The sequence below is a fragment of the Lutra lutra genome, chromosome 7, assembly GCF_902655055.1.
Source record: "Lutra lutra chromosome 7, mLutLut1.2, whole genome shotgun sequence".
NCBI lineage: Eukaryota > Metazoa > Chordata > Mammalia > Carnivora > Mustelidae > Lutra > Lutra lutra.
Window position 1 is genome coordinate 49,243,089 of NC_062284.1, and position 20,308 is coordinate 49,263,396.

Consider the following 20,308-nt stretch of genomic DNA (forward strand, 5'->3'; position numbering starts at 1 on the left):
CTGAGCTGAAGGCAGACTCTTAACCATCTGAGCCACCCAGGCGCCCCCCCCCCTTTTTAATATTAACATATAATGATGCCTTGCTTTTATCAAAAGGAATTAAATCCCGTTTGGATGCTCCTTAAACAAGGTTGAAGAGAAACTCTGTATCATCAGCTCCTTGCTTTCTCCTCTCCTCTGGGTTTTCCAAAGGTTCCCTCGGGACTTACAAGGCTGAAAAGGGGGCTCTGCAGCCTCCAGTTGTCATGGCAGCGACGGCTTCTGGAGATAAAATATCCAGGCCTGGCCTTCTCAGCCCTGCGTGCAAGGTGCTGGAACAGCCCCCACCCCACCGGAACAGCAGCATCCTCGCACCAACCTGGGTCCTGAGGGTTTCAAAGATGCCTTTAGTAGTACTGGTATGTAAGCCAGTCAGCAGTGTTATTTCAGAAGGACATTGTGTTCCGCACACAAGCAATTTGCAGTCTGAGACATGTTCTGCTGATGCTAAAAACACTTTTAGTTTCTGGCTTGGAGCACCAAGTCCCCCTTCTCCTCCCCTGCAGTAATCTGGTTTACCTGCCTCCATTGCTTTCTAAACACCAACCCTTTTCAGAGGCTGTCTTTGGGCAGCCCATTCTCACACCAGGCCCCCGTCACCCACTCAGCTTCCTTGCTCACACCCAGAAACAGGAAGGATTATTTATGGTTTCTAAGAAAAGCCCTTGTTTACTGGAAGAAGAAAATCAGACTGTCCTCCAAGGGAGGGGCTCCAAATGGCTTGTATTCTTTCCTGATGAAGTCAACAAAAACAAATGACATAAATGAATTTCTCAAAGAATTAATTGTGATATACTGTATTCTCAGTAAGCTCTTCTACTTTAATTCAGGTAAGTCCTGATAGAGTAAATGGACAGTGGGAACTGGAGAAGGAAAATAAATCAGCTTTCCTGAGGAGGAGTGGAATATTTCCTAAGGGGAGGGGAATATTTGTGGTGGCCCTCGAAGGTTGAAGAGGAGTTTACCAGGTTAAAGAAAGGAGGAAGAGAGCTATTATATGCTTGGTGCTTACAGCAAGGGCCTGACTCTCTCTAGAGATTTCCTGAATGATCCCATGTTGCCATGACCCCAACACTTCTGCATCCCCAGGATTTAAGAAGCAGTTTCAGGGGAGCTCAGAGTGTAAAGAAATGGAGAGAGGAGAGGGCTAAGACACATGTGGTCCACACGGGGCCTGTAATCCCAGATGCTCTCTTGTAGAACCAGGATTCTAGGCCCTGTCCCCAGCCTAGAGGAAGGCCTGGCCATTGATGCTGTGATTCCTGCAGGTACAAATGAAACGGTTAAAGGAACACAAGGGAAGGGACAAAAGAAGGACAAGGCAAGGTAGAGTAAGCAGGGGAAGTCAAGGTAAGCCTGCTTTGATGAAGATCTCAGGCCATGATTCACAGTGGGAACAAGGGACAGAACTTCTCCAAGGTCTAACATTTGAGCTCACACTTCCTCCCTCTGGGATTTCCAAAGCCCAATGGCTCTTATCAAAACCTCTTTAACAATAGAAGGCAAGAATAATATTTTTATTTCTTCCAACAAAAAGTCCGAGTTTACAGCTCCTAGATGTATTCCAAGAACCAATTCTTAGGAAACTGGATGAAGATATAAATCTTCACAGTTCCTGGATCAGCCCAAGATTCTTTTCCACGTAAGTAAACTGCAAGGACTCCACCCTCCCTGCCTCCTTCCTCCCTTTCTCTGTGCTGAGCCAGGCCTCACTTTGGCATGCAACCTCCTCAGTGTAGAGGCTGCTGGAAAGAAAGCCATGTTAGGGGACCAGGGCTCTTGTCCCACCCCTGGAAACTTCCAAGTTACTCCTTCAGGAAGCTGCAACCAGTCCCAGGGGCTGGGCCTCAACTTCCCCATCTAGAAAGGAGAGGTTATATTAGATCTTTTGTAGAAAAAACAACTGTATACATATTTTTAGTGAGGTCAGTTAAAATATTACCCAAGGAACTAAAAATGAATTTTAAGGCTGTAGGCAGACATAATTTCTGTAAGTCTCTATACTGCTCCAAGCTTAAAAGTGGAGAAAGAGCAGGGAGGAGGGTGGTGGACTTCTGCAGCCCGGTCCCCACCGCACCCCCTTCCCTCCCATCGTCGGCTTTCAGCAAAGGGAGTGTGCCTCACCCTTGTCACCCGTCTCCTGAACTGAAGGGTGGCACCAGTCAGTGCCTCCAATGCTAAGGAGGCAAAAGAGGGGTGGGGGTTGAGGAGGGGAGGTTGGCCAAGGAGGAGAGGTCCTTGCCCGGCTTTGGAACCCTGCTCCGCTCTCTCTGGAGAACAGACCCCTCCAGGAGGAGACATGAAGGAGGACAGCAGCCAGCATGGTGTCCAGTGCGACTTACCATGAGGGGGATTGCTGGTATCTCCAGGGAGCCCAACAACCTCACGTGGGTAGGTCTGAGCAGCCCCTTTTTACAGGTGAGGAAAACAAGGAACAGGAAAAGTGGCCTGAGGCACAAGGGGTGGACGCCAAGAGTTGGTTTCATGGGTGGTGGGGGGAGCTGGAGCATGAAGACCGTTACCCCTGGGCTGGCAGTCCAAGTCACGCGCCAGCAGCCCTTTCTGCTTCAAGAAGGCTAACTGCGGTTCTTTTTGACTGCAAATAATCAAAATGGCCTTCTGAATGATGAAAATGAACCAAATGTCTGTTCTGGGTCAGGTATTTCATCTAATCCTCCCAAGCACGTGGAAGGGTGGGCAGAGCAGACAGAGCCCCACAACTGAGAGCGTCGCTCAGAGGGGTCCCCGAGGCTTGCCCCGCAGAACACAGGCAGTTCCCGCAAGGGCTCCGTGTTGCAAACAAGCAAAGCAGGCTCAAGCTCTCCAGCCAAGGGGGCATCTCTGCCACAGAGGGAAGGGGCCTGGGCAGGGCTGGTGGGGCTCAGAGCATCCTAGTCTAGGCTCTGCTCCCTCAGAATGTCTGCCGCACTGGGTCTTATTGGGACCTCCTGTTTGCACAAGCATTGTGCAGTCGGAGATGTGTTCTGCTGATGCTAACTGTCCCCGTGATCCCAGGGCTGCCTGTGAAAGAGGACACTCCCAGCAGGAGCCCTATTTGCTCTCCCTACATTTTCCTGAAGCCGTGGGACAGCACGTCAAGGCCCAGCAGACTGACAGGGACCAGATCACAACTACTGGTGGAACCGCTGCAGGGATTCAAGAAGAGGAAGACGCGCCCCAACCTTCCTGTTCTGAAACCGGAGATAAGAATAGCAGATGAAAATGTAATAGCTTCTGAAATTTTATATATCAATCAAAGTGATAACAGAACTTGCTGAAATGTTGTTAGTGACCTTAACAGCCCTGATTTCTTCGGAAAGTTCATTTCAGCTTTAGAGGGGCGGGGTTGGGGAGGATACACCAGATTTCCTGTTGTAGTAGAATTAAATCTACTTGCCTCAGGAGGCCGGGAGCTCCTGCATATATATATATATTTTTTTTTTACCCCAGGGGTGCCCAGCTGTGGGTCATGCCCCCAGGAGGACAATTACCCTTAGCAAATAGCCTGAAAACAAGTCCTTGCAATCCTGTCTCCCAGGTGTGAGTTGCATAACATGAACAAGGTCAACTTTTTTTGGCTTTGAAATATACACTCCTTAGATTATGTCCCGAGGCGGGGAGCACAGGAAAAAAAGCCTCCATGGAGCACATGAGAGACTGAGTCCTGGAGAGGTGACTTTTCCAGGCCATGCGGTGAGTTAGCAGGCTGGACGGAGGTGGTGGAGCCCCTTTTCCTGACGGGTGCCTGGAGCTGACTAGGCCTCAGACCCTGCTAATCGTCCTTAGAACCGGAGTGGGGCGCTGTGTGTGGTTGACTGGAGCAGGGAGATGGCTCTATGGGATGCTCATGTAGCCAGGCCGTTTCAGTCATTCACTAAGTATTGACCCAGGTGACCATCACAGCCCAGCTAACTGTTCAGGTTTTGAGATTCATTTGCTACTAAAACAGACATAAGTCCTCACCCTCCTGGAGCTCACATTCTAGTCCAGGGGGAGGTAGACCAAAAAAAGACAAAACCAAAAGCAAACGTCATAAGGGAACTCATCATATAGTGCATTGGAAGGTGATGCATGCTGTAGAAAGAAGAGAGGAGCAGGGTAACGGGAATTAGTAGTTTGGGGTAAGGTGAGATCCATTTTTAAAATAGGGTGCTCTCTGTAGACTTCTGTTGAGAAGGTGTGAGACAAACAAAAGCTTGAAGGATGTGAGGCAGTTAGCCAGGTAGAGATGTCTGGGAGAAGAGTGTTGCAGAGGGAATAGTCAGTGCAAATGCCCTGGGGCAGAAATGTGCCTGGCATGATCAAGAAATGCTGAGGAGGTCAGTATGGCTGGGGCCGAGTGACGGAGGAGGAGAGCCGGAGCTGAAGGCAGCCACGTCATGGGGCCATGTCATGAAAGGACTGTGGGGGCCGTGTCCCTGGTAGTTATTCAAAGCAGGGTGAGGAACCATGTGAAGACTTTAAACAATGGAGTGACTTCATCTAACTTATATTTGAGCAGAATCTCCAGGGCAGCTGAGTAGAAAACAGACTACAGGGGGTGAGGGTGGAAGAGGGAGGTGAGTTGGGCTGTCAGAGTAGTCCAGGTGAGTGGCAATGGTGGCTTTGGCTGCGGAGAGGCAATTAGATTCTGGATCAATTTCCAGTGTAGAAGCAATAGGGATTTGTTTGTGGGATGGATGTCAGGTAGGCAGGAAAGAAAGAAACAAGGGACCACTCCATGTTTATAGTCTGAAAAGCTAGGTAAATGGAGGGGTGTCATTCACTGAGATGGGAACGCCAGGTGGCTCAGACTTAGGGATACCACGAGTCCAGTTTGGGACATGTTAAGTTTGAGATGCATGTTGACATCCAAGTGGAGATGTGAAGTAGGCAGTTGGATCTCCAAGCCCACAGTTCCAGGCGTGTCTCGAACTTGCCCATGCACTTGAAAACCATGGAGCTAGATAGACTTAACAGGAAGTTCATCTGTAGAGAAAAGAAAAGACGTCTGAGGACTGAGCCCAACTTTGAAAGATCAGAACAGCACGGATCAATAAGGCAAGATGCTGAGAAGGAGACAGTGAGTTAGAAAGGACAGGAGGACAGGACAAGATCCTGGAAGTCAAATGAAGACAGAGTTTCAAAAAGGAAGGAATGCCCTCAACTTCGATGCATGCTGCTGAAGACTGAGAATGATCCCTCTGTTTAACAGGTTATTGTTAATCTCAGTAAGAAAGGCTTCTTTGAGGGATAGAAGTCTGATTGGAGTGGGTTGCCCCACTCTACACTCCCCAGAAAGAGGAATGAGGAAGTAGAGACTGAGTAGAGGCCACTCATTCAGGAAGTTTTGCTCTTAAGGAGAAATTGGCCTCAAGTGGGTACAGGGGTAGGGCTCCAGGGCACAGGTGGCGGGCTGGCTGCCCAGAAGAGCACAGGTAGGTGACCCACGGTCTTCTCCAGGGTTCGTCCACATCTTTGTGGCTTTTCCTGACCTTTCTTGGCAGAGGAAAGTGGCCTCAGCATTGTTTCCATCCTCCAGCAAAAAGGGAAAATCCAGGGGCTACAACTCAGGAGTTAAAATCAAGGCCAAGAAACAATAAACAATCTGCCATAGGGATAGAGTGAAAACATGTCATACCTTTGATTGAAAGAATGTAGAAAAAAAGGACTTTATTCCAATAAAAAACCCAACCAGTTGGGAGCATGACTATATAAAAGAAGCTCAGTGTCCCCTCTATAGGAAAATACACCCAATTCATTCAAGAAGTGAGGGAAAGAGGAGTTCAGGATTTTCCTTCCACGATGTTTCGCTTCTCCACTGATCAGGCAAAAGCAAATAAAAGCAGCAAGGTATCCTCTTTTGCCTGATGGACAAGTATTTTGAAGAATAATCCCTATTACTTACAAGTGTTTGGTGCAAGAGGCATTCTCTGAAAACACATGTGGGAGGGAACACTGCTTCAAGATTCGGGGAAAACAATTTGGCTTTATTAAAGGGCTTCAGAAAGTTTATACATTTTACCCCTAGCAACTCCTCTTTCGGGAATCGAAAGAAATCACTGGAAGTTTGGACAAAGATTGAATCACAAGAGTTCTCAGACACTTGTTTGCAGTAATGGATTAAATGTAGGAAAATCAAATGTCCAGACACAGAGCACGAATTTACAACATTTGGACACGTTCATATTTAAAAATGTGAGAAATGCGTAGACTATGTTGGTAAGTGGAAAAAAGCCATAGAATTATTTCAAGTGAGTGATTCCATGCCATCTTAGGGATTGTGCATTCACTCTCCAACTCTGTCTAGTTTAAAAATTATCCTATTGATTGAATTATTTTAAAATTGTAAACACTATATTATTCTCAATATTTCTAACTGGGTTTTCTTCATACCAGCTGAAACTGGTTTCCTTTCTCCCCATTTTTATTCCTGAATTTATTTTTTTTAAATGGGTGTTTTTCTTTCTTTTCTCTCTTTAAAGACCTTACGTATGCTTACAGAATGGATTCTCCCTATTTTTGGTTTGATTGGCTATCTTCTTAGCATTCATTCTTTTTGGATCTTTGGGCATACCCACTTGCCGGTTCACCTTGAATGGTGTGTGTGTGTGTGTGTGTGTGTGTGTTCATGCTCTTTCTCTAAAAGTTTCATGGTTGTTTCCATCCATGGAATTTGGGCCCCCAAATTCAGTTCTGGTCTTGGTGGCCTGGAGCTCCCATCCATCGAGATCTGAGGACATTGTGAGGGCAATCACCAAACAGCAGTTGGCCTGGTCCATGTCTGGGTGAGTCAACTCTTCTTTTTCTCCTAAGTACAAAATATAAGTCAGTCCAGGCAATGGCTGGTCACAGCTTTTTACAGCCCTGTCCCATAATCAGGGCTCCCTCAGCCCAAGGCTCACATCCTTTCCTAGGAGCACAGTTCTTAGAAGCCTCTGCACCAGGAGATGAGCAGGACTAGAGTTTCCATTCAACAGCCATTGTGTGTTTCTGTTTCATCGCTGGTCAACAGAGATGTTTATCTTGTTTTTTATAACAGCTGATCTTTTAAATTTTTATCTTTATGTATTTACTTTTTAAAAAAAATGTTATTTAAATTCCAGTTAGTTAACACACAGTGCAATATTGGTTTCAGGAGTAAAATTCAGTGGTTCATCACTGACATACAACACCCAGTGCTCATCATTGCAAGTGCCCTCCTTAATGGCCATCACCCACATAGCCCATCCACCACCCACCTCCCTCTGTCAACCCTCAGTTTGTTCTCTACCATCAAGAGCCTTTTATGGTTTGTTCCCCCACTTTTTTCCCCTTCCCATATGTTTATCTGTTTTGTTTCTTAAATTCTACACGTGAGTGAAAGCATATGGTAATTGTCTTTCTCTGACTGACTTACTTGGCTTAGCATAATACACTCTAGCTCCAACCACATCATTGCAAATGGCAAGATTTCATTCTATTTAATGGCTGAGTAATATTCCATTGTATATATATATACGACCTCTTTTTTATCTATTCATCTCTTGTTGGATTTGAGCTCTTCCCATAGTTTGGCTATTGTTGATAATGCTACTATAAACATCGGGGTGCATGTACCCCTTCAAATTTGTATTTTTGTCCTTTGGGTAAATAAATACCTAGTAGTGCAATTGCTGGATTATAGGGTAGTTCTATTTGTAACTTTTTGAGAAACCTCCACACTGTTTTCCACAGTGGCTGCCCCAGTTTGCATTCCCACCAACAATGCATGGGATTCTCCTTCCTCTGCACCCTCACCAACACCTGTTGTTTCCTGTGTTGTCAAGTTTAGCCATTCTGACAGGTGTGCAGTGGTGTCTTATTAAGGTTTTGATTTGCATTTTCCTGATGATAAGTGATATTGAGCATCTTTTCATGTGTCTGTTGGCCATCTGGATGTCTTCTTTGGAAAAATGTCTATTCCTGTCTTCTGCCCATTTCTTAATTGGATTATTTGTCTTTTGGGTGTTGAGTAGGATAAGTTCTTTATAAATTTTGGATACCAATCCTTTATCAGCTATGTCATTTGCAAATATCTTCTCCCATTCCATAGGCTGCCTTTTAGTCTTGTTGATTCTTTCCTTCACTGTAGAGAAGCTTTTTATCTTGACCAAGTCCCCATAGTTCATTTTGCTTTTGTTTCCCTTGCCTCCAGTGTTGTGTCCAGTAAGAAGTTGCTGTGGCTGAAGTCAAAGAGGTTACTGCCTGTGTTCTCCTCTAGGAACTTTTTTTTTTTTTTAAGATTTGATTTATTTATTTGACACAGAGAGAGAGAGATCACAAGTAGGCAGAGCAGCACACAGTAGGGGTGGGGGGTGGGAAGCAGGCTCCCTGCTGAGCAGAAAGCCAGATTCGGGTCTCCATCCCAGGACTCTGAGATCATGACCTGAGCCAAAGGCAGAGGCTTAACCCACTGAGCCACCCAGGTGCCCCACTCCTCTAGGATCTTGATGGCTTCCTGTCTCACATTTAGGTCCTTCATGTATTTTGAATTTATTTATGTGTATGGTGTAAGAAAGTGGTCCAGTTTCATTCTTCTGCATGTGGCTGTCCTGTTTTCCCAACATCATTTGTTGAAGAGGCTGTCTTTTTTCTATTGGATATTCTTTCCTGCTTCATCAATAATTATTTGACAATATACTTGTGGATCCATTTCTGAATTTCTATTCTGTTCTACTGATCTATACGTCTGTTTTTGTGCCAATACCATACTGTCTTGATCACTACAGCTTTGTAATATAACTTGAAGTCCAGAAATGTGATGCCTCCAGCTTTGGTTTTCTTTTTCAGAATTACTTAGGCTATTCAGGGTCTTTTGTAGTTCCATACAAATTTGAGGATTATTTGTTTTAGCTCTGTGAAAAATGCTATTGGTATTTTGGTAGGGATTACTTTAAATCTGCAGATTGCTTTGGGTTGTACAGACATTTTAACAATATTTATTCTTCCAATCCGTGAGCATAGAATGTCTTTCCACTTCTTTGTGTCCTCTTCAATTTCTTTCATCAGTATTTTTTAATTTTTAGAGTACAGACCTTTTACCTCTTTGGTTAGGTTTATTCCTAGGTATTTTATGGGTTTTGGTGCAATTGTAAATGAAATCGATTCCTTGATATCTTTTTTTGCTGCTTCCTGAGACTTTGCTGAATTCATGTATCAGTGCTAACAATTTTTTGGTGGAGTCTTGTGGGTTTTCTATATATAATATCATGTTGTCTGCAAATAGTGAAAGTTTGACTTCTTCCTTGCTGATCTGGATGCCTTTTATTTTTTTCATTGCCTGACTGCTGAGGCTAGGACTTTCAGTACTATGTTAAATAACAGTAGTGAGAGTGGACATCCCTGTCTTGTTCCTGACCATTGGAGGAAAAGCTCTCAGTTTTTCCCCATTGAGGATGATATTAACTTGGGTCTTTTCAGGTGCCTGGGTGGCTCAGTCAGTTAAGCATCTGCTTATTTTCATAATATACTCTTATAATCGTTTGTATTTCTGTGGTGGTGTTGTGATTTCTCCTCTCTCATTTGTGATTTTATTTATTTGGGCCTTTTCTCTTTTCTTTTTGATAAGCCTGTCTAGGGGTTTATCAATCTTATTAATCCTTTCAAAGAACCAGCTCTTAGTTTCATTGATCTGTTCTACTGTTTGTTTCTATATCATTTATTTCTGCTTTGATATTTATTATTTCCCTTCTTCTGCTGGCTTTAGGCTTTATTTGCTGTTCCTTTTACAGCTCCCTTAGGTGTAAGGTTAGTTTGTGTATTTGAGAATTTTCTTGCTTTTTGAGGTGGGCCTGTATTGTTATATACTTCCCTCTTAGGACTACCTTTGCTGCATCCCAAAGGTTCTGGACTGTCATGTTTTCACATTCATTTTCTCCCATGTAATTTTTTATTTCTTCTTTAATTTCTTGATTAACCCAATCATTCTTTAGTAGGATGTTCTTTAACCTCCATTGATTTGTGGTCTTTCCAGTTTTTTCTTGTGGTTAATTTCAAGTTTCATAGTGTTATGGTCAGAAATATGCATGGTATGATCAATCTTTTTGTACTTGTTGAGGCCTGATTTGTGACCTAGTATGTGATCTATTCTGGAGAATGTTCCATGTGCACTCAAAAGAATGTATATTCTGCTTTTGAATGAAATATTCTGAATATATCTGTTAAGTCCATCTGGTCCAGTGTGTCATTCAAAGCCAATGTTTCCTTGCTAATTTTCTGCTTAGATGATCTACCCATTGCTGTAAGTAGAGTGTTAATGTCCCCTACTGTTATCATATTATCAATGAGTTTCTGTATGTTTGTTAATTGATTCATATATTTCAGTGCTCCCAAGTTGGGGACATAAATATTTATAATTGTTAGATCTTCTTCATGGATAGACCCCTTAATTATGATATAATATCTTTCTGCCTCTCTTGTTACAGTCTTTGGTTTAAAATCTAATTTGCCAGGCTGCCTGGGTGGCTCAGTGGGTTAAGCCTCTGCCTTCAGCTCAGGTCATGATCTCAGGGTCCTGGGATTGAGTCCTGCATTGGGCTCTCTGCTGGCCAGGGAGCCTGCTTCCTCCTCTCTCTCTCTCTCTCTTTCTCTCTCTGCTTGCCTCTCTGCCTACTTGTGGTCCCTCTCTGTCAAATAAATAAAAATCTTAAAATAAAATAAAATAAAATCTAATTTGCCTGATATAAGTATGGCTACTCTGGCTTTCTTTGGACATCCATTAGCATGATAGATGGTTATTCATCTCCTCACTTTAAATCTCCAGGTATTTTTAGGTCTAAAATGAGTCTCTGCAGGCATATAGATGGGTCTTGTTTGTTTGTTTGTTTTATCCATCTGACACCCTTTGTCTTGTGATTGGAGCATTTAGTCCATTTACATTCAGAGTGATTATGGAAAGATATGAATTGAGTGCCATTGTGTTATCTGTAGGGTTGGTATTTCTGGTGTTGTTCTCTGCTCCTTTCTAGTCTTTGTTGCTTTTGGCCTTTTTTCCCCACTCAGAGTCACCTTTAATATTTCTTGCAGGGCTGGTCTAGTGGTTATGAACACCTTTAATTTTTGTTTATCTGGGAAACTCTTTATTTCTCCTTCTATTCTGAATGACAGTCTTGCTGAATGAAGTATTCTTGGCTGCATATTTTTCCCATTCAGCACATTGAATATACCATGCCACTCTTCCAGTTTGCCAAGATTCTGTGGACAGATCTTCTGTGAACCTGATCTGTCTTTCCTTATAGGTTAAGGACTTTTTTCCCTTGCTGCTTTCAGTATTCTTTCCTTGTCTGTGCATTTTGTGAATTTGGCTACAATATGTCTTGGTGATGGTTGGCTTTTGTTTAGTTTAATGGGACTTCTCTGTGCTTCTTGGATTTCAATGCCTGTTTCCTTCCCCAGATTAGGGAAGTTTCCAGCTATAATTTGCTCAAATAAACCATCTGCCCCTTTTTCTCTCTCTTCATTTTCTGGGACTCCTACCATATGAATGTTAATATGCTTTAAGTAGTCACTGAGTCTCTAAGTCTACATTCATAATCCAATATTTTTCTTTCCCTCTTCTTCTCAGCTTTATCATTTTCCATAATTTTATCTTCTACATCAGTAATATGTTCCTCTGCTTCATCCATCCTCATTGTCATGGCATCCATCTGGATTTGCATCTCAGTTACAGCATTTTAAATTTTAGATCAACTAGATTGGATTCTCTAGTGTCTTCTGTGCTTTTTTCAAGGCAAGCTAGTATCCTTATAATTGTTTTAAATTCTAATGGAGACATCTTACTTATATCTGCATTGATTAAACCCCTAACTGTTATTTCTTCCTGTTCTTTCTTTTGGAGTGAACTCCTCCATCTTGTCACTATGTCCAGGAGAAAGAAAGAATGAGAGAAAGAAAGAAAAAAAGAAAGGAAGGAAGGAATAAAGAAAGAAAGAGGAAGTTAAATTGTGGATATGTTTTGGTCTGCTTGTTAAAAGAAGCTAGATCCAAAAAATAAAAAATTAAAAAAAAAATTTTTAAATAAAAAAATATTTTTTTTTAAAAAGAAAGAAAGCTAGATCATAGGTGGTGTTTTAGTCTGCTTGCTAAAAAAGCTAGGTCCAAAAAATATAAAAAACAATACAAACAATAAAAAAATAAAATACAAACTAAATTAATTTAATTAAATTTAAAATAACAATAAAAATAAAAGGAAGCCTGATCTTATTTCCTCTAGAGCTGAAGTTTTTTGTTTTTCTTTCTTTCTTTCTTTCTTTCTTTTTTTTTTTTTTTTTTAGAGCTGAAGTTTTGCAGCACTCTGTGTTTGGTAGACTTGGTGTGGACAAGGAGTTGTGCTGGTCTTCTGGGAGAGAGGCCTGTGACCCTGAAGGTACAGTAGACTTGCACTAGTGGAGATGTGCCTGCAGGGTGCAGGAGGGCGTGGCTTGGTGTAAGTGGCTCCAGGCTCCACTGGGTGGTGCTGTGTTGTTCCCTGAAGGCCATCAGTGCTGAGGGGCAGGATAAATATGGTGGTGCCCAGACTCTCTCCTCCCAAAGTGAGGAGTTTACACCCACCACCCTTCTCAAGTACCCATAGAAGAGCACACAATCACGTCTTCTGTGTTGCAAGCCTCCATCAGATCCCTGCCTTCATCCTGCCTGTGTCTGAGCTATCTGCCTGCCAGGTGGCCCTGCACTCCTGTGTTTTATCTCAGGTATGAGTGGGTTCCCAAACTCCAAATTTTAGAGATCTGTGCAAGCACCAATCCCTTGGGGGAGAATCTTGCTGCACTGCTTTGTCCAGAAGTTGGCCTTGAGTTCTGTGCTAGTGAATGGGGCAGCTCAATGGCCCCACCAGGTTCCTCACCCGTGGAGAGGTCATTCCCCCTCTCCCAAATGAACTCCAAGCAGGGGAACTGCCTCTCTCCATGCAACCCAGAGGATCCTCAGACCATGCTCTCTACTCCCAGGTCTCCACCTTCCTTCCCCACCAGAGCACTGCCTTAAGTTTTTAGAAGTATTTTCTCTCTTATTGTTTTGTGTATAGTACAGGTGAGGAGGTCCTCAAAGAGTGAACTTCAGGCCATCTTAACCAGAAACCCCAAACTGCAGCTTCTTACTTTTCTGACTCTGGTCTGTGAGTGTGAATGAAGTAACATTAGCATTCATACCCACCTTTTTCTGATTGTGAACTTTGGCCTCCCTACTCCACTTTCAATTTTCCCCGGGAATTTCTCCCAACGGGCATTTGGTATCACATGTGCTCACTAGGCAGCCTGCTCAAATCCAGCCACTCTGGGGCTCCTGGAGATGTTTACCATGTGACAGCCATTTAAAGACACCTCCTCCCACTGCTCAGCAGCTGATGTCCTCCAAAAACTCAAGACCCCTGAGCCTAAACAGTATAGGAGCCACCTGAATTCTCTGCAAAAGTGGAGAGAACATCGCCTCTCTTTTCAGAGAGCTCCAACCAGAGTTCAAGGGTAGAGCTGTAGAACATTCCCATGATCTTCTCCTCTTTCCAGGTGTCATCCCAAGCGTGTCCTGCAAGGCTGTTGACCCAGAAAAGAGGCTAAGCTAAAATAAAGACAAAAGCATTTATTTGTGTTCTCAGAATTGTGATTCCGGGAAAACAGATATAGGCAGCAACTGAAATGGTGCCCTCTCAGGGAACAAAGGTCAAGGAATTTTAAAGACAAAAGGGAACACTTGCATATGTTGTTTCCAAAGAATTTTTATTGATTTTGGGGGCAGAAAATGGGCCTTGGCTGAGCATAATTGCTTGCTAAGGCTCTCAGCAAAGTCTCTTACTGCAGCAAGTTGCAGGTGTCCAGGTGGACTCCTTAGAATATTTGTGGTTTGGTCAGGTTCAGAAGTTCATGGTTCTACCTGATGAAATGTGCAGATGCCCTCCTCCTTCATGGCCTCCCAGCTGCATGGGAGGAGACAGAAGTGAAAGCCCTTGACATAAGTGAAACCATTCCAATTCACCTTTCAAAAGGCAAACCAGCTCATGCAAACAGGTTCATCAGAAACTATTCCACTCCGAATCCCATGCTGGGTCACCTCCGGCATGTGCCTAGAATGGAACATTTAATTACAGCAGAGATTTTATCTGGTGGGTGGGTTGCGGTGGTTTTTAAAATCTTTTTTTTGTGCTTTTATATGCTTTCTTATAATTAAAGTTTACAAGTTTGTAATCATACAAAAATGTTATTGGGGGGAAAGTCTATCCTTCCCAAATGTTGGTTAGAAGAAAGGCATGCTCAAAAATGAATATTCAGTGTTTATCAATCTCCTTTTAAACATGTGCATTTTTTCCAGATACTGGACTGGCGAAAAACTGGACTTTCATCTGTCAGAACATTGGCAAGTACCTCGTTGCTCTGTTGTTTTATATGTGTTACTGGGCTCCCCAGCAACCAGGGCAGGGGCCTTGCTCTTTAGCTCGCTTTGTACAAGACCCTTTGTGATCTGACTCCTGCTCTCCGCTCCAGTCCTGCTTTCAAGCTTGTCCTTCCCCATTGTTTAGTTAGACCTGAACTGTTATAGCTTCCTGAACACTGAATGTATTCCCATCACCATGCCTTTGTGTTGCTCCGAATATGTCCTTTTGGCTTTTTGCCTGGCAAACTCCTATCCACACTCTAAAACCCATCTCAGATCAGTCACTTCCACTGGGAAGCCCTCCTAAAGCTCTCTTCTTAGCACTTCAGTCTCTGCCTTGATCACGCTGGGTTATTTCACTCATCTCTGTAGACTCAGACAGTGCATGGCACATGGTGTTTCATAAATACTTGTCGAATGGAGGCAGGTTTGTTCATTCCACAGATGTGTATGGAGTGCCCACTTTGTACTCAGCACTGTGTTAATTTCCTGGGACTAAAATAAATAGCCAGAGACCTTGCCTTTTGGAGCTCACAGTCCAGTGGGATAGAAAGAGAATCATGCACAGATAATCACTATTACAATAGGGCACAGGCAATTCTACCTCACCTCTTCTTCTTCCTCCTCTTCCTTAACCAGTTACAACTTGAAAGCATAATTCATACTTACCACTTGGCTTATTTCTTCCAAAGAATTTTGCATTTCCTACATGTAGTTTCTGAAGTCACTTAATGTAAGTTTCTATTTCTCTCTTCCTTCTAGTATGAGGAACACTTATCTGATAGAGTATCCCCCAAATTGCTGCTTCCCAAGCAAGTGAGCACCCCGTGACAGGAGGTGTGCAAGTCAAGACTACAGACCACCAGGTCTGGTTGGGGTAGGGCAAAGGAGAGACTTAAGCTATAAAAAAAGGTTGGTCGAACTCTATGATCTTGCAGGTCTTTCCAATCCTGATTCTAAGCAAAACACGTCAACCCTAAAACAAGATCATGGGGCTGAATTTCTCAAATGCTATCATCACAGCACAGGCTCTGGGATTGCGACCCCCAAAAGAGACACAGATGTTTTTCATCATCTTTGACACTGTCTTAAATCATTTGGACCAGGGAATGATGTCTTTTGCCAAGTCAGAATGGAGAATTTTCAGAGCTCCCCAGATCACCCCAGTTCTGCAGATCATACATGGCCTTGGGACTAGCCTGCGCGCAGAGGAGCATGAGTGACTGCAAAACGGCATCAAGTGGGCCCCTGATGACACTGGAGTCCAGACAGGACTGCATTCAAGGAGCCCTTTAAAGCATCCCACCAGCGGCCACATGATCAGAGAAATTTCTTCTGCCAACTTGTCTGCTTTAAGATAAAAACAAAACAGTTATAATTTCCCTCATTTTGGAAAGTAGCAAGAGACATCTAAAATCACCTGTCGGGGGTCCAAATCCTCACCAGACGTCCAAGGTTATCTGCTCATGTCTTGCCAGACAGGACAAAACGTAAAAAGCACTTCAAATTTTAGTCACAGTGTGACCTTATCCAACCATTTGTATAATTTCTCTTAGATTTTTGGCCAGTAGGATTCTCCGACCTCCCTCCCTCCCCAGGTCCCTTGAACTGGGAACCTCTTCCCAGGACTGTTCCGATATATTTTACCCAATTCGTTGGGACTGAGCTTTGCTTCTGTGAGTTAAATGCACAGTCTCCAGAGTCAGTCCAATACGGCTGAATGCCTGCCAAGCCATCTGGACATGTCACTCACCTTTCAGAGTGCCACTCTCCCCTTTGGTGTAGTGACGGTAATAACCACACCAAACAGGGTTGTGTTTTGTATTTAATTGAACACTATGTGTAAAGTCCTTAGCACAATGCATGGTTCAGGGTAAGTGCTTCAACCTTTCTGTTGGTAATCTACGTTATTGGGATTGATGAATTGCACTTGGCTCATTAAGGGCTGAGCAGAGCCGACTCTGACTTGATGGTGATGTTGGTTTTATCCACAGTGCATTTCTAGATTTCCTACCTGCTGATCTCCTTGAAGGAGGGGAAATGGAAGCTATCCAGCCAGATGGAAGACTGCCAACATCTTTCCAGTGAAATCCTTGCCCCACCCTTGCACCAGGCTCTTTGTCAGGATTTCTCTGGACCTAGTCAGCCACTGGCCAGTACGTGGATGCCTGAGGGGTAGTGGGTGTGAGCAGCTCTTTAGGAGAGTCAGGAAGAGGAGGAGCTGGGGAGAGGTCAACTGTGGGCTTCACCCACAAGCTGCTGTACAGACCATAGCCTCTCTGGGACCTGTGGTCTAGAAGATAGGAGAAAGGGTGAGCAGGCCAGAAGACCCAGCCTAGCCAGACTTTGAAAGCCACAGAGGGTGAGTGACTCTTTCTCTAGCTTTCCATGCCAATGACAAGGGAAAGGCAAGGGTTCTTTGCCTTCAGTGGGGGAACTACAGAGGATGACTGTCTGTCTGGGACAGAGGTCAGGCGACCTGAGCCTGCTCAGGTCTGCTCTTGCCTGGTTACCAGCAAGCTGTGCAATCTTGGGGATGTCACCAGACCTCTCTGGACCCGTTTTCACATCTGTAAAAGGAGGAATTGGCCTAGTCAGAGTAATGATATGTAGCATTTGTACAGTGCTTGTCAGTTGCACTTTCCCAAATAGCATCTCATTTGGTCATAGTAGCAGCCCTTGCTGGAAGGATGTTTGTCGCGTGCTGCCGATAAGCTCACCACAGGGCAGTGGGGCCAGTGATCAGGTAGGGCAGAGCAAGCCTGGACCTAAACTCCTGGTCTCCCAGGAAAATTCTGGCCTCTGCTGAGCACATTGTTCCCCTAGAGCTCTGAAATCTGAACGTTCCTAGCTCCTCCTCGAGGACGTCTGTCTCCTTCAGTGCTACCTTCTTTTTCCCCCTCGGACCCCCTTCCTCCCTTCTTCCCACCAGCTGTTCCAGCCTCTTTTCCACCAGCTTCCTAGAATTTCTTCTCCTTCTGCAGGCCTGAAACACTAACATTTCCAAGAAGAGGGAAGTGCACACCAGCACACACCAGATAGCCCATCCCCACCCTCTCTGGGTTAGCACCTGCATGCAGCCTCTTTCCCAGAGTTCTCTCTGCTTTGTGGAATGCCTTCCTGTGGGTCCCCTGGGATAAAGTAAGTAGGGCTGCTGAACCTCCAGGTGAGAGCCTGGACCTGCCGGCATGGGTCGCCAACATCCAGGGTTCTGGTTAAATGTGCAGATTCCGGGGCCTCACCCCAAAGTTGGTGAGCCAGAGTGGGCACTGTAGCAAGCTCTCCCTGTCTCTGACAGGCAGATGTCATAACTTGGGCACCGCTAGTCTTCCAACTGCTGTGTTTGGACAGCAGCGGGGGTTGGTAGATAATATTTATAGTGAATTATCCTTGTATATCTGGAAAAAGTCCTTCCTGATAAAGGTGGGTTATTATTTTTTGAAGTAAATTCCAGGATTTAACTTGGTTATATTCTAGTTTGAGTGTTGCATCTCTACCAGTTACATATGTCTTGAATTTTCCTTTTCTTGTATGCTATCTACATCAGGATTGGGGAATGCTAGCTTTGTAAAATAAATTGAGAGTCTTACCATTATTATTACTTTTTTTTACCATCAGAGCTAGTTTGATATTGGGCTTATTCTTTGAAGATTGGGTAGAACTCAGCTATAAAAACAAGCTGGGGCTGACACGGTCATAAGTGGTTGACATTTCACTGCCTTTCTTATTTCTGAAATGAATGTTAGTCCTTTCAGATTGTTATGTCTTCTTGAAATCAACTCATTTCCCTGAGTTCACCAAACAAGTGCACTTGGATACTCATATGTCTGTAGTCCCTCCCTTTTTATTGCCTTTCTCAATATTAATGTTGTATTTTTCCCACTTGTTTTTTTTTTCTTAAGATTTTATTTATTTGACAGACAGAGATCACAAGTAGGCAGAGAGGCAGGCAGAGGGAGAGGGAGAAGCAGGCTCCCCACGGAGCAGAGAGCCTGATGCAGGGTTTGATCCCAGGACCCTGAGATCATGACCTGAGCCGAAGGCAGAGGCTTTAACCCACTGAGTCACCCAGGCGCCCCCCACTTGTTTTCTTTAATTTGCTTTTCTACTTAGACTTTTTGAAGACCCAACTTCTTTTTTCACTGCACTGAAGTGTTATTAATAAACAATAAACTGGATACTTAACATGAACAATTCGATGAGTTTTTAACATATGGCTACATCTGCGAAACCATCATCATAATAAAAAATAAATGTATTATTTTGACCATTTTTAGTTTTCTAGTTCCTGAATTTCAGATTTTCTATTTAATTGTCTATACTTCTATTTGTGCGTGTGGATATTATATTATTTTTTTCCTGGTTCCTTAAGTGGAAGTGAGCTTGTTTATTTTTAATTTTTATGTATAGATAGTTAATTCTCATTATTCATGGCAATTATGTCCTCTAAATTCATTGCAAACAACGAATTAGGGAATTCTGGGCCATTGCTCCTCAGGAAAATGCAGGGTTAGATTCCTGCCAACATTTGGGCACAGAGTTTTGTTTTTTTTTAATCAAACAATCAATATAAAATCTTGTTTTTTTGTGTGTGTGCTTCTGTTTAAAGACTCCTTTAGAGGCACCTGGGAGCTCAGTTGCTTAAGCATCTGCCTTTGGCTCAGATCATGATCCTAGAGTCCTGGGATCCAGCCCCACATCTGGCTACCTGGTCAGCCAGGGGTCTGCTTCTCCCTCTGACCCGCCCCCTCTCGTGCTCTGTCTCTCTCATTCTCTGTCTTTCAAATAAATAAATAAAATCTTTTTTAAAAAGACTCCTTTAAAAATATAAATTGTTGATTTGTTAACATAGAACTCATGGTCAACAGTGCTAGGACTCATGTCTGAATAGAGTTTACCTAATACATGTATTTTTCCCCTTAAGGCATATCGCAGCCTTTTTGTGCTTAGGAACACTAGCCAGCATCTCAACACCACTCTTGGGGCCATTTTAAACAGCAAAGTCATTGGCACAGCATAGGGACTATAATCAATAATATCTTAACAGTGTTACCTGGTAACAGACGGTAGCTACACTTATCATAAGCAAAACATAACTAGATATACACCTGAAACTGACGTAACATTGTGTGTCAACCACCCTTAAAAAAGTTTTGTTAAGAATGAAAAAAAAAAGCAAAAGAAAAAGAAAATCACCAACAAAAAGCACAAAAATTTAAAACTTGCAGCACTCACTAGATCACGCAAAGGACACTCGTTCTCAGTATGAGAGCTGAAACAAGAAGGCCGAGGGACCCCCTCCCCCGTTCAGCCTCAGCTGGGAATGTGTACATCAGGCAGCTGAAATTGATCACAACTTTGCTCATGCCTGCAATGTCTGGGAAAATGCTGCAAGCATTGGCTTGGGAGCTACTAATAAGTTTCAACAAACAGGTGAATTCACGAATATGGAATTGTTAGGTCTGTTATTAAACGAAACGAGACTGAGACAAAGTGAAAGTTATTTAAAGCTTTATTTTATGATAAGTATTAGAAGTTAGACTGATCGGTCAGGGGAATGAGACTGAGACAAGGTGAAAGTTATGCAAAGCTCTATTCTATGCTAAGCATTAGAAGTCAGACTGACCGGCCAGGGCCGTCTCCCAAGAGAGCGACCCCTCCCCATCTTACAGGCTACCTTTTATTGGGTGAAACTGCAACCCATATCTTGGTATCTCAACCCACCGGGTTTGTGTGTCTCTTGCTGATTGGCTAGTTCCATCTGGTCTGGAGACTTGTTATTTAAGATTACTACCCCATACCAGGAACCGTTACAAACAGTACTTTTTGGGAAGGCTTAGTCAGTTAACATATTCAGTGTGAATAATAAGATCATCATCCTTCCCAAGATGGAGTCATTTAGGTTTGG

The 20,308-nt window shown here is 43.5% G+C and overlaps 1 protein-coding gene across 2 annotated transcripts in view; it reads left to right on the forward strand.

Annotated features, from left to right (window-relative positions):
- The first annotated feature begins 218 nt into the window (after window positions 1-218).
- The window catches only part of NOX5 (NADPH oxidase 5), a 53,216-nt gene continuing 33,126 nt past the window's right edge, over window positions 219-20,308 (forward strand). The window contains exons 1-3 of one of the 2 annotated variants that reach the window (XR_007128812.1): window positions 219-2,430; window positions 3,055-3,263; window positions 16,395-16,762. The gene's annotated coding sequence lies outside the window, so the exon portion shown is untranslated. The remainder of the gene's footprint in view (window positions 2,431-3,054; window positions 3,264-16,394; window positions 16,763-20,308) is intronic. The other variant, XM_047738233.1, reaches the window with a different exon arrangement.